This window comes from Giraffa tippelskirchi, chromosome 14, assembly GCF_054371585.1.
Source record: "Giraffa tippelskirchi isolate mGirTip1 chromosome 14, T2T-mGirTip1v1.2.pri, whole genome shotgun sequence".
NCBI classification, from domain to species: domain Eukaryota; kingdom Metazoa; phylum Chordata; class Mammalia; order Artiodactyla; family Giraffidae; genus Giraffa; species Giraffa tippelskirchi.
This window is the reverse complement of record NC_137288.1, coordinates 56,120,363-56,139,287: the sequence shown is the minus strand read 5'-3', so window position 1 is coordinate 56,139,287 and position 18,925 is coordinate 56,120,363. Positions and strand designations below refer to the sequence as shown.

Sequence of the window (18,925 nt, the reverse complement as noted above, 5' to 3'; positions counted from 1 at the left end):
GGGGAAAACCCAATGAATGCAGCACCTCTGCAAAGAAGCGGTTGTTTGGTGAGAGCATCCTCCCCAAAGCTGTCAACACTGAACAGCGACCTGCGCCCCACGCTACAAAAGGGCCAAAGTCCCCGCTGAGGAACAGAGGAGGGCAGTTAGAACAGTTGACACTTCATGTTTTCTTTACTGATGAGGTTTCTGTCTCATCTAGACTGATCTGCCTATTTGCCCAAAACCTTAGATAATTTTTAAAAAGTCATATTCAAGTCAATATTCATTGAGGTCTCTCTTACTGGTGTCAGATGACACACTGCTGTTGGAGGCATCAAGAAGCCTGAGAACCTGTCCCCGCTTACCGCTACTGAGCAAAAGCCCAGTAGGACCGTCTCATTTTGTGCATTAGATTCATACAAATTGGCATCCATGTTTCTTATGGCAGCAGTGTTCAGTGGTTTACTCCCTCTGACAGGGATCTCCAATGTTACATTTTAATATCCTGGTACCTACCTACAAAGCATACTTTGGTCAGAGCAAAAGCTGAGGCATATTCTCCATAAAAAATTCCTAAACTAAATCTATTTGGACCTTTGAACCAGAGTAGGTCAACAGCTATTGCCAGTTCTGTGATGAGAGAAAAGAAGGTAAAATCTAAACTTTAGAGGAGTACGAGGTAGATGAATTATCAGTACTGAGAAAGTATCTTCCATTTAAACAATGATTCACTTCAGAGTTTCTTATATTTAGTAGTATAAATCAGTAGCTAATGAATATAGGACACAAAGTTCTAAAACTTAAAACTCAAACAGTAAGAGAGCCACAAAAACTGAAAATTCAATATTTTTTTTTCAGTTGTCCTCAAGTCAAGATCCTAAGAAATGATTAATATACAATTTTTTTCCTCAAGGAGGTTATACTCTTGAAGAGAGACTTGAAAAACAAAACAGAGAAGATTTTTACCTCCTATAATAAAGGATAGAAACAAAGGGAAGAGAGAGGGTTTTCCACTTGGGCGAGGTGTAGACAGAGAGGAAACTGCATAGGAAGGCCCCAAGAGCGCATTTGACCTGAGGGGCTTCAGTAAGTAAAGTGGGAAGAGAGGAGACATAGAAGACAGAAGGAACAGCATGAGGCAAGACCTGGGCAGGTGTGCACAGAGTTACGTTCAGGAAAGAGAAAGCTGAGGTTTGACTAGGAAGTGTGGTACAATCGGGAACTGGTGAGAGAAAAAATGTTACAGCCATATCACGGACATCCTTGGACGGCACGCCACTAATGAGCTGGATTTTATCTTACAGACAATGGGAAGCCATTTAAGTAGGGGATGCCAGTAGGGAAGGGGCGTTAGTAAAGCTATGCTTTAGAAAGATAAATTAAGGGAACCCGATATTAGAGCCAGGGGGACCATAAAGAGGCTTGGCTGAAATTCGATTCTTGTTGCACGAGGACCAAACCAAAGCAGCGTGAGTATTACATGATGAACACTAGAGATGAAACCATAATGCAGTTTCAAATAATCCCATCCAGGAACACATCAATTCCAGACTTTCCATACTTGTCTACCCTAAGAATTCAGTCTTAGAGCTCATTAGCCATCAAGCTGCATTCCCTATTCAAGTCAAACCAGTCTCCACAGTGGCATTACATGCTCAGAGATCTTCCCGCCTTGATATTTTTATAGAATCTCTTCTTATATCCTCTCCCAACCATCCAGGCAATGCCTGGCATACAACTGGTGTTTTCCAAATGTTTGTTGTATGAAGGAATGAATGGACAAAGGAACAAGCATATCCCAAGCCTTCCCACATTTCAAGGTCATGCCCAAGTCTTCACTTCTCCATGACAACATACTGCAAACTCTGAACCACAGTACTCACTCCCTGGCCTGACTGAAAATGCTTGCAGCTGTAGAGCTTGCCACTAAATACTAGTCATACATGGTCTCCTCATTGTTTCCAGGATACAAATCTTATTTTCCTTTCTTGATTGCAATTCAGGCTCAGGCTGAGGTCGACGATGGCTATACAACACTTGCATTTGCTTCAGCACCCAGTGCAGGACGGGGCACAGGGAGGACTTCCTGAAGTTCTTTCTGAATGAAAATGAGTTAGCCCCTGACAGCTCATCAAAGTCCTGTGGTTCAAACGACTCCAACTGCAGATCCACCCAAGCAGGCGGCCCCTGCGCAGTTCGCTGTCTATGCCCCTCTTGGCCACATGCAAGAGAGACACTTTCAAAAGTAAAGAGCAAAGAAACATAAACCTTCTGTTTACTGCACCAGCACACAAAGCTGCTGTTCTCCTTTTGCCTTCTCCCAGCACGTAGCTGCCACCCCAGATTCACAGGTCCAGTTTTTTTGGTGCATCTGGGAGAACACTGGGAGTCCTCTTATGGCACCACCAGCCAGCGTACCCCGGTGTGAGCACACGCACACGCTCACGCACACACACGAAAGTGAAAACAAAAGCAAGGTGAAAACCGTTCGCCTTGTCACATTCCAGCAGCCAGTGGCTCCTCCAGAGTGGGCAGCGCACAAAGGACACTTTGTGCTGGCTCAGGCCTCCAGGCCAACAACAGTTAACCCCTCTGTGGCTGATTGCAGGACCTGAGGTGAGAGAAGCACTATAGGTACAATATTACACTTAGGAAATGACCGCTCAGCAGGTCCCAGGGGAATAGAGGGGAGAGGGGAGGGATGTGCTGGAGAAAGAACACTGAGAAAGCAGTCCAGAGACTGGGCCCGCCTTTCCCCAACAGTGAGGTGCTAGACAAGTCAATCTGAGTCCCTCACTCCGTACTTATCTCAGCAATGAAAGCAACAAGACCAAGGTCTCTTCCATAATCTAGACTGTGTAATTACACCCAGCACGGTCACAGACCTATGAGACACTCCAAAGTAGATACTGTGAGCCTACAGAATTATTTGTCTGAGGGAAAAGGGGAATCTTGCTTGGCTCTATGTGCTTCACGACCCAGATGAGTCCCAGGGAGTAAGTACATCCTCTCTTCTCCATGATCTGTAAATGGAAGAATTTTTCCTAGTCTAGAACACATTCTCCACCCACAGCCTGGAAGGAACTAATCCCGGAACTTGGTGGAAATGCCAATTCTCAAGCCCCACCTATGGCTGCAGGGATAGGCCCAGCATTCTGGCTGGTACCAAGCCCTCTAGGAAGTTCTAATGGGCTTAGGCTTTGCCTGGTCTATGTGCTTACCCCTACACCACCTGACTTTACCAAAGAGCACTACTACTCTATATTTAAAGGGAATTCTCCCTTACTGTTCATCAGTGGCATTTTATTCATCTATGCAATCCCAACACCTAGAACAGTGCCCAATGAATAATGGGCACTTGAGAAATGTTGGTTGATTGAATTAATAAATAAATCTCCTCGAGCTGGGCTTCCCAGGATTACCTACCTCTCCCATCTGCTTTGCTTCCAGGGCACATTCAGACCATCATCACCCTGACCACTGCTTTCCAAAGTGTCAGCCTGGTAGAACTGATACAGCCCTTTGCTTATATAACAGGAGTCAAAAGATGTGGACTCTGGACCTAGTTCTGACACCTAGGAACCCTCATAAGACTCTCTCAGCCTCGTTGTCTCATCAATCAAATGGGGGAAAAGATGACTTCCTGATCTTCCTCATTATAGTTTTTTATCTTTTTTTTAATGGGACTACATGCTTCTCATAATTTTTTTTAAATAACACATACAACTCATAAGGTCTTAAAGGCAAACGATGACAAACACCGGAAGATCTGCTGCCTCATTCCTGACCTTTCCCAAACTCCCCCAGACCTCCTCATCCTCACCCCCACCTCAGCTCCTTATTCTGCAAATTCCATAAAGCTGGACACGTCTTTCATCTTTACATTGTCGAATACAGTAGGCTGCCCATATAATCCTCAGGTCAGAACTTTTCCCCCTCAAAAATCTGTAGACTGTCTTCTAGCACTTGAAGTAAAAGAAGAGAAAATGGACGCCAGTCTGGTTTTGTTCCCTTTGTAGACAATGTGTTTTATGCTTTTCTAATTGAAGTTTTTTTATTATTATACAATTTTATTAATGACAAAATGAGGAATGTGGATCTTACTTATTTTTCCTAGAACAGAGTGATACTTTTGGATCTGAAGTGCAGGTTATTTCTAATTCAGAAACATTCCCTTCAATTATTCCTTTAGCTATTTCTTCTATTCAGTGGTTCTTTTTCTTTTACTTCAGTTTAGAACTCTAATCTCTGTTCTCCATTTCTTTCATTTTCTCTCTCACTGTTTTTCTTTATTTTGTATCATGCAAGAGCCTTCCCTAATCTAAGGTCCATAACACCAATTTAATTTTGTCTTTCATCCTCCCTGTGCCTTTATTGACTTCACTGTGGATGTTTAATTTTGCAATTGCACATTTTGCATCCTTGCAATCTTTCTTACCTTATTCATCCTTCTTTCTGCTAACTCTGCTAACTTTTTCATCTGCTAATGCTCTCTCTGTTACTTTATGCTCCTTTTCCACGGGAGGGGATGATTCTTCCTGTTGCAGATGTCTGGTAGCAATCTAAAATTCTTATTTTGCTACTGTAGTAAATAATATCATAATACTATTCTTTCTTCCTTGTTCTGAGTGCTAGTGCTCAGTCACTCAGTCATATCCAACTCTCTGTGACCCCATGGACTGTAGCCCTCCAGGCACCTCTGTCCATGGAATTTTTCAGACAAGAATACCACAGTGGGTTGCCATTTCCTCCTTCAGGGGATCTTCCCAACCCAGGAATCAAACCTGCATCTCCTTCATTGACAGGCGGATTCTTTACCACTGACCTACCTGGGAAGCCCTTGTTCTGAGTGTTTCACCCCTAAGGTCTTGTGTTTTATTCTTTCTTTTTACTCACGCTCTAATGAGGAAAAAGCCTTGCAAGGCAGCTTTGGTTTACAAAGAAAGTACTAGACAGCTTTTGACTCCACCTTCTTTTCAGCTTGAAGTCAATCAAGTCCTCCTCTCAGAGCTATGGCTGTTATCAGTGATCTGGTCACCTCAGTTCTTCGCAAACATTAACAGTGGTTTGTTGGGGCTCATTAGAGCCCATCCATGTGAGTTCTTCCCAATTCCACTTTCAATAGTGTCAAGTTGATAGCTTGAAAATCAGCTGCGGTGGGAGTATTTATACCACAAGAACAGCAAACTTGACAAATCAGGGCTTAAAAAAAGTCCAGAGAAAGTGTTAAGCATTTACACCACTGATAGCAAGCATCTACATACTATTGTTTTGCAGATTCTTCTGTCAGTTTCTTTACAACTCCAAACAGCTGTAACCCACAATGTCTCTTTATGTCTTCCTCAGAACTTTCCCTGAGGAAATGTCTCTGCCCAGAAGTCAAAATCTCCTCCCAAACCTCCCTCCTCCAGTCTTGCCTATGTTCTCAGAAAGCTGTTGACTTTGAGAATATGTATAATGATGTTAGGGAAGAGACAGTCTTTGGTCATTTTATTAAAGTTGTCCATGCAGAAGATCTGATGACGGCCTAGTTTTCTTGTTGACAGAAATTGCAAGTTTCTGATCTCAGAGGGACAAACTGTGTAAAAGGATGGAGTGTGAGCCTCTGTGGCTTCAGATAGGGAAGCAACTGTATTTTCAACTGAGGCTCATCAGCTATAGTTATAAGAAGTGAAGTGAAGTGAAGTCGCTCAGTCGTGTCTGACTCTTTGCGACCCCATGGACCATAGCCTACCGGGCTCCTCCGTCCATGGGATTTTCCAGGCAAGAGTACTGGAGTGGGTTGCCATTTCCTTCTCCAGAGGATCTTCCTGACCCAGGGATCAAACCCAGGTCTCCCACATTATAGGCAGATGCTTTACCGTCTGAGCCACAAGGGAAGCAGTATAGTTATATGAATCCCTTCTCAAATTCCGGCAAGAGATGGATCATCTGTCTGACTTCTGCATTGGAGTGGTTGAGCGTTCATCTTCCTGTGTGTCTTCTGAGGTATTTAGGTGGAGAGTCAGAAGTGGTCTTTTCCTCTTGAGGGACTTTACATGTGTCTGGGATCCTCCTTTGCCCCCTTGAGTTAATGCCTCTTCATTATGCAGGCCCTGGTCTGAAAGTCTACCTGCTACAGAAGCACCCAGAGTAAAAGCTCCATAAACACTGATAAAGTGATCAAGCAATCCAACTAATGTTGTTATTGTTTAGTCACTAAGTCATGTCTGACTCTTTTCTGACCCCATGGACTACGGTCCACCAGGCTCCTCTGCCCATGGGATTTCCCAGGCAAAAACACTGGAGTGGGCTGCCATATTCTTCTCCAGGGGATCTTCCCAACCCAAGGATCAAACCCATGTCTGCTGCCTTGGCCTTCCCTGAGCCACCAGGGAAACAACCCAACCCTTGCCAGCTCTCAATCAGTGAGGGCAAAGGCAGCTCTGCACACAGCTCTCTGACCCTGCAAACATAGCAGTGGTCTCCAGCAGAGAATGAAGATCAGACTCAGTGACTTTATTACGTTACATGGACTTCCCTGGTGGCTCAGTGGTAAAGAATCTGCCTGCAATACAGGAGCCAGAGGAGACACAGATTCAATCCCTGGGTCAGGAAGATCCCCTGGAGGGGGGCATGGCAACCGACTCCAGTATTCTTGCCTGGAGAATCCCACAGACAGAGAAGCCTGGTGGGCTACAGTCCATAGGGTCACAAAGAGTTGGACACAACTGAAGCGACTTAGCGTGGAAGCACACACACAGATATGGTACATTCCTGATCACAGATCACCTCCTCCAAGCAGCACCGTCTGAGTACGCATCCACCACATTGCCGAGCAGCATGTCCTGAGGTGCAGCTTCCCCAGATCCCACTGATTTGCATAATTTCATATAATTCCCTAATTCTTCTGGCTGGCCTGTCCTCTCTTCTTTCATCACCTGGTTATCTCTAAGCCATTCTTCAATAACTGGGTCAAGTTTCACCTCCTTCATAAAGACTACTTGGGCCTTCCTTTTCTCCTACTTTTCTCTGTGTGTACAAATGTACACACTCATATACAGAGTCACACTCACAGATGGTCTTACTCTCACTTTCCTGGGCATTCTGCTATCAAAGCATTTGGCAAACTATTGCAATGTTCCCTTATTTATCTCTCCCACCAGACCAAGGACTCCATAAGGAAGGGGCTGGGTTTTAAGTGGGTCTCTACCATATACCAGAGAATAGTGAACTCGCTCAGTAAGTGTCCCACAGCAAGTGTCCAAACGATGTTTCCTCTTGAAAACAGGAATGGAAGTAGCACTGATTTGAGGTCATGGGTTCAGATTACTTAACCTCTCTTTTCCAGTGAGTAATTGTGTTCTCAGAAATTATACTTAAACTGTTTGTTTCATTTGGAAACTTGGTAATCCTACCTCAAGGTTTGTTTTAAGAAGTAATTGAAGATCAAAACAAGTTATTTATGAAAGATCGTGTTGGGATCACCTTAGTGGGTATTCAAAACTTTTGGTAAATTTGATATCCTCCCACAGTCTGTGTCACCCTCACTGGCATTAGGCCAAATGTTGCCTTCTCTTCCCAGATTCCAAGTAAAGACTGAGGTTTGGGAGTTGGAGACCAACCTCCTCCACCACCCTTTACAATGGGAAGCACATACAAGTAGTTTAATTTGTATCCACTAACTTGCAGTGCTTTGAAGTTGTTTGACTATTGCTTTCTTCTTGTACCTAGTTTGTCCTGTGGAGGAAATAAGACTTAATTCAACCACGAATTCCAGATTCAATTCCCCACTCTGCCATTTGGAGCTGGGTGGACTTGGGCAAGTTCTTTTTTCTCCCAGGGTCTCCTCATCCACATCTGTAGAACGGGGAGGTGATGAGGTGAACTCTGTTGGCCCTTCACCTCTAACCTTCTCAGGTACTGAGCCTTCTCTCCTCAACTTGACAACCAGAAGCTTTTCAGAGACAGCTGGTACCCCACACCTCTTCATAGGTTTTACTGGCTCTGCAGTTCTGCTTGGTTGAGCCTAACACAAAACTAAGAATCGGTCCTGTGCTCAGGGATCTCCATGACAGGGAGAGGCAGAATCAAACTTCTGAGGCCTGAGGCCAAACACATACTGTTAATCAACAGTTCCAGTTCGAGCTGCAAAAACTGTGCCTCCTCTAGGAACCAATAACACAATTCAATGGTAGAAGCCTTGGGTACTGGACCCCAGGGGAAGGTCTCGACAGCATTGCCTGAGCCAATCCTCCAGTTTAGAGGTGGACCTCTGGTTTTGGTGTACTACCTGTTCTCTGCATTTCTCCATGCAGTCAAGAAAAGCACATGCTTGTAGTGAGAGGAGGGGTTGAGCATAATAAATGGTCTCTACAGGCATTATCTATTTAATCTAGACAACGGCCCTGTGATGCAAAAGACACACCCTCATATTAAAGATGTGGAAATGTAAATACAAATGTCTAGAGAGGCAAATAATTTGCTCTGCACACACTACCTGTGCCAGATCCACAATCAAATTCAGGCTTATATGATTCCAAAGTCTGTGCTTTTACTTTTAGATCATGGTATCTCTAAAACAAAGTGATGCCAGCTTTTGGCCAAACACTCCTAGCTACTTTTATACATGAGTGAAAGTTGCCCAGTTGTGTCCGACTCTTTGAGACCTCATGGACCATACAGTCCATGGAATTCTCCAGGCCAGAATACTGGAGTGGGTAGCCTTTCCCTTCTCCAGGGGATATTCCCAACTCAGGGATCGAACCCAGATCTCCCGCACTGCAGGCGGATTCTTTACTAGCTGAGCCACAAGGTAAGCCCAGTTTTATACATAGGAGCTCTAAAACCAGTTTGCCATCTGACTTGCCACATCACTTAAATTCTCTGGGCATCAGTTTTCTCATCGGCCTCCTAATCTTTTCACCAACTTCTACAAGGAAAAGAAAAAAATAACATACACAGAATAGCACCTAAATAGGTTAAATACGTAGGGTTCACCTGTAAGAAGTAATTGTGATCATAATATCTCTTGTCTAAGTGTATTAAAGAAGACACCCACATAGTAAAGAAAATGATCCTAACTTTGAACAAGGAAATAGTATATAATAAGTGCTTTAAGTTTATTCTTTGATTTAAACCTGACATTTACCCATTTTACAGATAAGAAAATGGAAGTAGAGATATTTGTTGAAATCACATAGGTAGTTCTGTCTGACCCCAACTGTGATTTGCTTTCCATTGAACCATAATACCCCCAAGTCTTTAAACACCCATCATTAGTAGTCATTTAAACTCTGATCCTCCACCATACCACATATAAACTGGGGGTGAAAATGGTAGAGTTACCTGAGGGCAACGCAGCTAAACTGAATAATTGAACAGATAATAACTTCCCTAGTCTTTCTTTCAAGGCCCCTTAATTTTGACCGCACTACCTATTCAGTCTTAATTCAAATTCCTTGACTCCTAAGCCATCTGATTCGCAACTGCTTTGCTCATTGTCATTTGAATGTAAAGTGTAATCTGACACTTAGATGTTTGCGCTTCTGCCACAAAGGAGATGCTAGGCATACCAGAGAGTAAACAAATACTGGCTCCATTTCCTGTCCTTTATGATATTTCTCCTTCAGCTATCCTGAACTGACATTTAAATATTGCATTGTTACTGAAATTTTAACATGTCTATCTCCAATTACGTTTTAAACTCCTGGAAAGGAGCACCCACGTCACAGAGCTTTTTTGTTCCTCCAACTGGCTGATTCCATTCTGAATGCTTATACATAGTTTAATTTTTTTTGTCCTAAAGGTGCCTCTTTTGAACTTCACACTGAAGAGTTGGTGGCTAACAGGACTAGTAGTGGGCAAGACAGTCAGATGTCAGGATCTTCTTGTGTGTGGCATGTGTGGAATTCCTCCAGCTGGCACATACCTCTGCTCCTCACACCTACACTCCTCACGTTCTGAAAACTCCAGTCATGGCTCCCATCTCAGCACGGAAGACACAGCCTTGACCCGTTCCCCACAGGACCCCATCCCATCTGTTCTGCTGACTGACACTCCATAGAACCCTAGAGGACCATCTCCTGCTTCTAATCCTCCACTGGTTTTTATGAGTTCTTATGGAGTCTTCCACCAGATTGAGAACAGAGACAACCTCCTCTCCATCTCTTGGGGTCCCCACAGCATCCATCAGAGTCCATGATACTCATGTTTAAAGGTAAATGAGGCCCAATTTAGTGGGCCCTGGGTGTCGTTCTTCCCACTGCTGTCAGGAGACTTCAGACCAGCAAGATGCCTGATGTAGTGACCTGTGGCTCAATATAAGCCAGCTGGACCTTCAGCATCAGGGCCTCCTTGTTCCTGTCAGATGCAGTACATGATCATAATTAGCATCTGTTTCCTGGTGGCAATTCCAAATTCACATTCAAACTCTGTCCCATCTCTGCTCTTGTGCCAAAGCTAACTGGGACATCAAGAATGTCCCCTGGTTCCAGTTCTACCATCAAACCTAAAACCACAACCTTCTTGAAGCCTTCCCAGACTGTACTTTATCCCTGATCACCCAAATAGCTAATTCCACTTAGATCATGCTCCCACTTTGGCTGCATACCGATGCTTTCCATTTGAGCTAAGCCTGTCTCTTGAGATATACTGTCCATTCGTCAAGGGCAAAAGTCCCATCTCATACCAGACCTTTCTCACCCAACATTGCCAAGAACAATGGCACAAACTACAATGCTGAGACCTTAATAAACATTTGTGGATCCAAAAATCAACTGTAATTGAGCTCCAGAGTACAAAATAATGAGCAGAGAGAAGGCCCACGGGGCTTTCACATCAAATCATCCTTTTTAGTCACCATTATGAATCAATACTTAAAAAAAAAAAGTCAAAGCTCTCATTGCTCGAATAACAATAGGTCACAGACATACCACCCAACAACTGCAAGGGACTTGCAACCCAGAGTTTATTATTTTGCTACAAGCACAACTGTGCCCCAATTGCCTCTAATGGGAGTTCTCAGGCTATAACATTGGATTCATCAAATTTAGCATCTCCAGCTTCTACATCTTTCCAGGTTGAAGCTGAAACCCCAAGACCAGTCTTTCCACTGACAGAACTCTCAATCTTTGACAAATAAATGTAATAATGAAGACATTTCTTTTTACCTAATTAGGCTAATCGAGTTGCTTGCCTTTTTTTTTTTTTAATATCCCAAGTCCTACAGTAAAAGTAACTGAAGCATCTCAGTAGCTTGTAGAGCCTTGCTTGCCCTAAATACTCAAACAGTGTGCTCCTAGGTGACTCAGAATAACTGCTTAACTCAGGTCAAAACCCAACTTTCCTGTTTCCACCCCAATCCTAACCTCAGAGGCCTCTGGCTTTGGACAAACTGCAGGTCACTCCCTCTCATCTCAAAATGCACACAAACCAATTCACTCATTGTTACTGAACACAGGCCATGAAGAGGCAGACTCTGATGTAAAGATTGAACAGACATCCCAGGAGCACAGGCAGAGCCCTAACCTTTATTCCCAACAGAATCTACACAAGAAAACAATGCCTAGCCCCCTAGATCTGTGAGGTCCAAAAGCAACCATAGCAGAGATTCCAAATGCCTACTGGGCACAGGAAGTAGTAAGCAAAGCCCAGAAAGGGAATTCAGTACAGATTTTCCAGAAGCCGTCTTTGTCTGCTTCATTTCCCTTGTCTCAATTTGGTCACTTCATCAACAGGGGCCAGTTTTCAAAAGATGTACCGGATCAATCCTTTTCTTCCTTCCATATTACTCACTATCGTATTTCCTTACATTTAACTAATCATCCCCTCCTCTTCTTTCCGTGTCCCCAAGTCTGGCTCTTTGAGCTTCTCCTGGTCCCATGTCTCCTTCTGTAACTCTCACTCACAGCAAACACTTAGCAAAGTTCATGATTCCTTAGTGGGAGTTATGTGGACAGTTGTTGGGGTGCCATTAAATGGGGTTGAGGAGTTCTGAGCTTTAAGAAACCTTTAAAATTCCTGGGACACTTCTGCCTCTAGAGTTACAGAATTTCAGAAGGGGCCCCTCCTCCACAATAATCCAAACTCTTTCTCTTTACCGTGGCTTAAGCTAAGGAGCAGAAAGGAGTGTCCTATACCACATGCTGACTGGGGGCCAATCCAGCCCGCCACCAGTCTTACAGGAGCCCATCCCTGGAACTTTCCCCTCTGAGTGCATTTCTCTGCTCAGCCTTCCTTTCCACTGCAGCCAGGCGCACTCAGTCACCAAGGAGTGAGAAGCACTTGGACTTAAGTAACAAAGAAGATTGCATGGTTAAGTGCCAAAATGAGTGTGGTGGACAAAAAATGCAATTGGAATTTTCAGAGAAAGTCAAGAGCTATGTGTGCTAGAGTGGCGAGCAGGCTCTAGTAGGTACTTAATAAATATTTTGATGATTGAATGAATAAGTGAATCACTGACTGATAGGATGTACATGCAGTAAAGCATCATTAACTCTCAGGCTTTGAGGGAGAAACTGAGAGTGGGTGATTGCCCCTGAAAGATAGCCAAAAATAAAAAAAGTCATTGCCATAAGTGCTTATTATTCACTTTGTCTAAGAGATTCTCATTGTGTTGCTTCACTGTGCAGAGCTTTCATGTATCTTAAACAACATTCACTTTTAATATTATATCACTGCATAAATTCTGTGATTCATTCATTCTCAGAAATCATTCATAAGTAGGACTTTGTGGGAGCAACCTTGGCCCCATCCTTCAAGGACTCACAGCCTGGAGGGGTGAGTGACAACGAAGAGCAAAGCAGTATAAGCCAGATGCCTGGCAAGTGCTTTAGTCCTGAAGTGCTCTGGAAAAGGCAGTAAAGAACTGAGAGCTGGTCAGGTATCCTACGAGGTAGACGCTCTGGCTAAAAGGGACCAATTGGGACACTTTCAGAGAGGAGGCGGTGACACAGAAGGAGCAGAAGTGTGGAGGTGGACAAGTGTACAAGTGCTCAGGGCCAACAAGGAAATCAGTCTAAGGGGAACAGAGGCCCATGTGTGCTGCATAAAATGGGGTTCACTGGTGAGTGCTGCAACGTGCCTGGTACAGGCTGCTGGACAGGGCGAGCCAGGAATCATGGAAAAAAGAAAGAGGAGCAATGCAGAAGAGTCTATGAAGAACGTCCCTAATTCGAGAGAACTTTCTGGGTTTGCTGGGACAGATGCAATCTTGCTATCAGTTCTGTTCTTTAGAGAGGATACAAATTCTGTCTTGACTGTCATTTTTCAGCCACTGTGGCTCCCTGATGGAAACCACCCCCCACACACACACTCACCACCCATTACCTGTCCTCTCTGTGGGTCTCCATGTCTTTTTTCTTTTTTCCTTCTCATTCTTAAGCTGACGAGCATTTCCTGAGCACTAATACATCCTTGAGTCCAAATTCAATACTATCTGAGACTCTTGATCTTAGATATATATGTAAAGTAGGTATCTAAGAATTCAACCGATCTGAAATACATATACTATACACATTTTCTTTTTCCTTTGGTCAACTCAAGAGCACAAAACAACTATTCCCTGCCTGTGTTAGAACACAAGGGGCCCCTACAGGCATTTCTAGGCATACCAAGAAGCTATTAATCTCCAAGCGATGGTGACAACAATCCCAGACACCAGTTTCCAGAAGGCAGCGTGGAAATCCTCTCAGAGTTCAATCATAGAAATTAGCTGGTATTATTTAATCCTCAGAACCCCTGTGAAGTAGGCAGGGTAAGCATCTTTTATCCTTATTTTACTGATTAGTTTACTGAGGCTCGAAGAGGTTAAATAACTTTCCAGGGACATTTAGCCGGGAAATAATAGGGACAAGATCCAAGGCAGATCTTGTCACTTCAGGTGTGATGCTCTTCACACTTTATCAGAGCCATCTGGTCCCATGTGGGCCACCAACTTGTGTCATTTCAGCAAGTCAGCACATCAATGGCCTCATCTTCTGCAAGGGGATAAAAGGCTTACCTAGCTTCCCACCTTAGAAAATCAAGGGGGCAAATGTGATATAAAGATATTTTTGAAAAGAAAAGTGCCATGGATATAAAAAAGTTTGTTTTGATGCAAAAAGGTATATTGGGTCAGAGAAACATTTTTCCAAGGTGGCAAAGTTCTGAAACTCTTATCAGCTCACCATTCATCCCTTCTCCCTTCCCAGCACTTGGAAAGGTAGAAGCCTCTACCGGCCTATGGGTGAGCTCAGCTGGCCTTGCCTATAACTTATTTCTCATGGATCTGCTGATGACAACCCATCATCAGCTCCTGGGGAGGGGCAGCTGCTTCCTCCCAAGAGATCCTGTGGACTTCAGGGCTGCTCACATTCTCCATCTGACCTTGGCATTATTTGCTCTGAACTGGACAGAAAGTCAACTGCAGGTTTCTACACCAAATGCCATTAAAAAAAAAAATCTTTCCTCAACCTTAGGGGGTAATCACTAAGGGGGTAAGAAAACCAACTCTGAAAGGGAAGCTGCTCTGACCCAATTCTGGAAATTCTGGATGTGAAATGTAAGGGCCACTAAGTTGGACTCAGTCATCTAAGGTCACCAGTTTGCCCCAAAACTTGATATTATCCCAACCCAGTGTGTCTAAGGGGGCATAAGAATCTAGTAGTAAGCTAAGCGAAAATGGACATAAATACTCAGAGCCAAACAAGAATGTAAGTTGGCATCTTTCCCCTGAATTCACGAAGTAGTACATTCTGTGGGCATCTTGGTGTTTACTTTTCTGCACTTACCAAGTGTTTGGCTGCCCAAAAGTGTCTGCAGTTTCATGAAGAGTTTGTGAAACACCAGGGTTTCCTTTAGAAACAATTCTAAATGAAGTTCAAACCTATGGCTAGATCTGATGGTTGTGCTCCTTATTTATGCACATGCATGCATGAGCAGTTGTGTCTGACTCTTTGCGACCCCATGGACTGCAGCCCACAAGGCTCCTCTGTCTATGGGATTTGCCAGGCAAGAATACTGGAGTGGGTTGCCATTTCCTCCTCCAGGGGCTCTTCCTGACCCAGGGATCAAACCTACGTCTCCTGTGTCTCCTGCACTTCAGGGAGATTCTTTACTCACTGAGCCAGCTCCTTATTTAATCCTGACACAAAACATTTTGGGAAGCTCATCAGGTTTCACAGTATACCATAAGACCATAGGATAGCAATGGAACTGGACTCTTTTGTTCCCTTCTTCACAGGAACCCAAGGACCAAGCACAGCAATATGTGGCCAGGACACTGTGAGCTTCCTTCTCTCAGGGCAGTGCTACCCCTTCAGGACAAGAGCAGCCTCCTGTCGCTGCTCCCCACCACCTCCCCCATCCCCAAGAGACAGATCCCACACAGTGGGTCCCTAAGCAAACTCAGTAACATTATCTCATTTTTTAAGGCACTGCAACTTCTGACAACGTTAATGTGTTAATAATAATTTATCCCATTCTCCTGGCAGGAGCAAAACTGAAGCAACTTGAAATGCCATCAGCAAAAAATTATTTATTTTCCATTCCTGAGCAGTGAAGAAAACAAGATTTCATTGGCCAGGTCCACTCTCAATAGCTATCTGGTTTCAATTAAAACTTCACATCTCCAAGGGAAAAACTGGCATTCTGAGTAGCTGAGGCCCAGCCAAGTTTCAGTGTCTCTACAAACTCCAGAAAGGATGTCCCATCCGACCAGCCAACCTCTCATCTTCCTCCTTTTGCATACCATATAGACACTTCAGAGAAGAGACTAAAGTGCAACTAAAAATAATGACCAAGTTAAAAGAACTCTGCGCTCCTAGAGGCACATTTTTGGTGCCAGTGAAGTATTGATTCTGCTCCTAATAAACTGAAGTCAAGATAACAGCAGAAATGGAATCAGGAATCCAGGGGAAAGTACCTACCTATTTACTTCTTCTTCAGCAAACTCCTGCCTCCCCCAACTGACCATTTTCAACAAAACTTTCTACAAAGATTCCAAGTACCGTTTTCTCTTTGCCCTCAGCCCTCATTTTTAGGTCAAGTGACTTACAAAGTAGCTTACCATGAATAATGCACACACAAGACCAGAAGTCCTTGTGGCACCAAAGGGGCTTCTTGGTTCACTCGGGGATACCCTTAGGCTTCCCCTATGTGAAGTCAGAACAGGGCCTGCCAGCGATGCCTTCCTGTGGGATGTTCTGATGTTAACACACAAAAGGTCAGGTTACACCCCTTCACTTGCCTGGCCCATTCGTGAGCATATAAGGCAGTTGATATTATCTCCCAAGCTATAACTGGCCCCTTCCTAACCATATCACTGCCTCTCAATCACCCTTGTGTTCACTACAAGCCATTCCCCACCTCCAATTTGTTTATTTCAGTGACACATCTATTTTCCCTGCTAACAGAAACAAGTCTGCTTTCCTCCTCTGGCTTCCGATAGCATTCACTCACCACCTCCTCCCCTCTGCCCCAGCTCAGGTTACTATAGTGGCTAGCAGTTCCCAGAGCCCAGCTCTAACACCGATTCAACTTCCCAAGACTAAGACTTTTATTTTCTTAATGGGGGAAGGGAGATGGTGTGCAAAGCAGCACTTTCTGCATACCTGGTCTCCTGTCTTCTCAGGCTACATTCCCTGAAGTTGGCAAATCTCTGTATTTAGCCATACTCTTCTGATCTGCCCTAAAGCCCTTCTTTGGTAGCAGGCAAAGTAATTAAGTACAGAGGACAATACTGCATCTTCAACTTCACTGGGACTTCCAAGTGGGAGCAAAAGAGATCATGTCTCCCTTCAGGAGTCTTGGAATGGCAGAAGTCACAAAAAGCAGGAGAAAGGGGAAGGAGTGACCAAGGATTGTAAACTGGCTACATTTTAAAGTGCTACAAACTTTCTCCTCCCTCACACGCCCCTGGACAATTGGCTCCACCTCCCCATCCCAGACAGACAACATCCAACTAGGGTGTGTGAGGGTAACTCTCTCCGAGCCTGATGGTCTGGCCCCAGTGTTGCAGATGTGGCTGCATAGAACAACACCCTTCCTCTCCTCTCCTCTCCATGTTCTTCTTTCTGAGCCCACTCCTGCCCCTCCAAAATACATGAGCATGCATGTACACACCTACACACATGTTTTGAGGATAAAGATGGGCTGGGAAGGGCAACCTGATCTACCTGTGTAAACTACAGGATAGTAAGAGATGGGGCAAGACTGCCAGACAGTTTTGGCAATAACAACTTTTTAAAGTTAGATTTTGCACAAAACTACAGGAAAGGAGAAACAGAATGAAGACTAAACGAATGAAAAGGAACAGAATTTTAAAAAATAATGTAAGAGGAAAACAAGTAATATTAGTATTTCCATAAAGACCATGGACTCCGACTAACTTTAAAAAAAGGTGTAGATATTGGTAGAGGGGATGGGGAGGCTTGAAAGAAAAAGTAGCTGTGGTAGAATTCCAAAATAAACTGCCCTTTCAGAGGAGAGCTTCTGCAGGGATAAAGAGACACACAAATTGGCCTTTTAGCATTAGATGTCAACCATGAGATTATCAGGACAGTTTATTTGAAGCGGAAATGAATCGGAAATCCTTCCCTCAACAGTCCTCTTAAGACCAATATATACACCTTCAGAACCCACATAGGCACACATAAAGAATAAATGCAGCATCAAGGGGCAATAAGAACCCCCTCCCCACACCAGCAGTACCTCTAACCTCATCTCATACTTCCAACTGCACAACTTTCCGATCTCCAAAGAAAATATTTCCAGTTGGATCCTATTTCAGAATTGTAACTGGTGAGGGTTGTGGGAGGAGGGGTGTGTGCAGCCTGTCGGGGATGGGGACTGGAAGACAGCATTTCGGTAGTTACTTATTTTTGTAGAGCCAGCATGCTCTACCGATCAGAAATTGCTATTACCCAACAAAGCTTCTATCACAAACAGACACCAAAAACAGCATCAGCGTTATCACCATCTTGCTAAGGATCTGCCTGGTCCAGTTTACCTGACTCTGTCTCTGTGGAACTTCTTGGACAGTATTGTAGTCAAAGGGATAATGGTTTGAAAGACAAAAACAATAAATCGATACTGAAGGGCTCCCTTTCAGGAGTTATTTCCCACTGGAAACCACCGAACGGGAAAGCCTGTCGTTAATTCCCAAGCCCACGGCTCCTCTAGAAACACACACAATGCGTGCTTTCAAAAAGGGCATTCGTCTGCTTTTAAGGGAATTCCTGTCTTTTCAGAGTCCCAAAACCGGAGAGCACGAGAGAGACTCAGATGCATTGATTAAGATTTTAAGAAAAAGACTAACAGAGAGCCACAACACAAGCACACACCAACCTTCGCCGGCTGGACCACTTCTTCCCTGTTCTTCTTTCTATTAACGACACGTTAGATTCTGATACATCCCCCCCCACCTACCCACCCACCTCCAAAATTCAACTAGATACAATGTAGCTCTCTAGCTCCACTTAACCTGCAAGTTACAAAGAGAGAGGGAAAAAAATATCCTGCCGCCTTCCCACTCCTTTCCCTACCCCCTCCCCCTCTTGAGTCCACTCCACCAACGCCAAACCCGCGAGCCCCACAGTCGGCGGCCGGACAGAGGGAGGGAGGATGCAAAAGGCGGGGGGAGGGGGAAGCCCGGGGCGGAGTGGGGTGGGGGGGATCAGATTAGGCCAAACTCAATAAGGTCCCAGACCTCCAGCCCGACGCTGCCACCCTCGCCGCCACCACCGAGTCACTTCAAATGAGCCAGCATCTTTGCCCACGGCCGGCTGGCCGGAGTCGCGCCCATCCTCCGCAGCCTCGCCGGGACCGGCATCCCGCCCCTTCGGCCCGGTCTCCCAGTTCCCGCCGGTGCAAAGTCAAAGCCCCGGCGAGGCAGTGTTAACTTTTGCAAGCAGAGAACACACACCGCCCCTGGCCCCGGGCGTGCGGGGGCCCGCGGCGCGGCGGGAGGCTGGGCGCCGAGCTC

The 18,925-nt window shown here is 44.7% G+C and overlaps 1 protein-coding gene across 3 annotated transcripts in view; it reads right to left on the bottom strand.

The window, feature by feature from the left end:
- Positions 1 to 18,925, bottom strand: part of SETBP1 (SET binding protein 1) — an 890,090-nt gene that overhangs the window by 383,184 nt on the left and 487,981 nt on the right. Inside the window, exon 1 of one of the 3 annotated variants that reach the window (XM_081561786.1) lies at positions 18,289 to 18,338. The exons of the other annotated variants lie outside the window; for them this stretch is intronic. The gene's annotated coding sequence lies outside the window, so the exon portion shown is untranslated. Of the gene's footprint in view, positions 1 to 18,288; positions 18,339 to 18,925 lie in introns of those variants that run through there. 3 annotated transcript variants of the gene reach the window in all.